The 1,931-nt window shown below is 44.5% G+C and overlaps 1 non-coding gene across 1 annotated transcript; it reads left to right on the top strand.

Annotated features, from left to right (window-relative positions):
• Nucleotides 1-563: 563 nt before the first annotated feature.
• Nucleotides 564-725, top strand: LOC114233170 (U1 spliceosomal RNA). The gene has a single exon (XR_003619310.2). It is a non-coding gene; the product is annotated as a U1 spliceosomal RNA (small nuclear RNA).
• The last annotated feature ends 1,206 nt before the right edge of the window (nt 726-1,931 follow it).

Here is a 1,931-nt window from a genome sequence, read left to right as displayed (position 1 = left end):
TCACTTACTAGTAAAGGTGGTGAAACCTTCCTGCTAAGGGGTCTGCACAGTGTCCTGCAAGGAAACTGACAAGGCATCTGAGAGGAAGTGGTATCTGGCTTTGACGGGGTTGAAGTTAGAAAGGTGAAAGAGATGGGCAGGCCGAGTACAGTATGCTCAGCACCTCAGAGAAAAGAGGAAAGAGACCGAGTCTGGCCATTGGGGCCAGTGGAAGCTTCTGGTAGCTGGAATGGAGAATGTATATGTTGGGGGCAGGAAGGGATGAAGCTGGTGAGGGAGGCAGGAGTCAAGTTAAGGAGTCGAGTTAAGAAATGGCCTTATTTCAAGGCCTTTGGATTTGATCCTAAAGTCAATAGGGAGTGGTTTAAGGATTTAACCAGGAGAACGACATAAGCAGATTTAAGTTTTAGGAAATTGTGTTTTAGGGGAGGGTGCCCGAGGCAGTGAGATCAGTTATGGGATTAAAAAAAAAAATCTTTTCAAAATATTGGCTCTCCTTTTGGTCAAGCGAGGGGATTAACAACACATTCGACGGGAAGACATCTTTCTTCTCCTTGCTGAAGATACCAAGTAATCAAGGGAGGTACCATGATGGCCAAGGTAGTTGTCCCAGGGCGAGGCTTCTCCATTGCACTCCGGATGTGCTGACCCCTGCAATTTCCCCAAATGTGGAAAACTCCACTGCATCATTTGTGGTAGTGGGGGACTGCATTCGCAATCTCCCCTGGAAAAAAAAAAAAGAATAAAATATCAAGGAAGAGCTAGCTGCCTGAGTAGCTGGAAGTCCAACAATTTGGTTGAATTTCAACTCTTTCTACTGCTTTTCAATTTCAGTCTAGTTCTATTTCTGTGGACCTCGGTTTCCCCTTCATTAAATAAGGAAAAGCATTTGCAAAGCGCTCCCTGTGATATTCCCAGCCCCCACCTGGCCCGGCACAGAGTTTTTACAACATTATTGGCTATATTTCCTATGCTGTACTTTACATCTCCATGACTCTTTTGTAACTACCAATTTGTGCTTCTTAATGCCTTCACAAGTATATAATTGTCTAACCACTAAATGGTACACCTGAAACCAATACAAAATAATATGCAAACTATAAGTGGAAAATAAAATTTAAATTAAAAAAGAAAAAGTAAATAAATTCTTATTTTAAACAACAAAAAGGAACGGCATTTGCAATGCTTCTTCTTCGATAGATGTTCTGGAATGAATAAGACGGCAGTTGCTCCTGAGGGTCTCGGAGTTTGTTAGAGAACGGACTCACCCACAGGCCACATATTATTCCTATTTAGGAGGAACACTCCACCTTGTATTAAGGAAGGGAAGAATCCTGGGTGCTCTCTAGCTCCCCAAGCCCAGTCACGAAGCTGATGTTGTCTTCCTGCCTCTCCCATCAGCCTCTGCTCTGAGAACCCTGGATCCCCTGAGCTTTGGGAAGTCATGTCTCTCCTTTTTAATGAGACTCCTGGTTAATGAATGAATCATTGACCTTACCAAGTAAAACAAATTTGGGGAGAGATTATTCTGTTTCATGAGTCCCTGGCACATTGATCAGCAGACGGGAGCTTGAGTTGGCTCTTGAGGTTACTTTCTGACCTTTGAAAACAGACCCTCTCTGTGATCTTTTGTCCAACTGCCTGGTTTTTGTGTGTGTGGTTGGCCTTATATTTGGTGGCTGTGGTCCCCACAAGTTTTCCTAGTTAGAGGGGACTTTCTGGTCACAGGCAAGCCCACCAGCCGGTGATGGTAGCCATGGAAACCAGACACCTCAGGGTGCTTCTCCAAATTATTTTGGGTGGCTCACACCCCCATCTCTCTGGGATAGTTTAGACAAAGTTTCCATGGAAGCGTGGAGATAGGACGACTGCAGATCATCGTGGGAGCCTAAGGATCCTTGTGTGGAATTCTTTGGAGCTCAACTCATGGG

Source organism: Eptesicus fuscus, chromosome 22 (genome assembly GCF_027574615.1).
Source record: "Eptesicus fuscus isolate TK198812 chromosome 22, DD_ASM_mEF_20220401, whole genome shotgun sequence".
Lineage (NCBI taxonomy): Eukaryota > Metazoa > Chordata > Mammalia > Chiroptera > Vespertilionidae > Eptesicus > Eptesicus fuscus.
The sequence above is the reverse complement of the archived record's forward strand: the minus strand, read 5'-3'. Positions and strand labels throughout refer to the sequence as shown.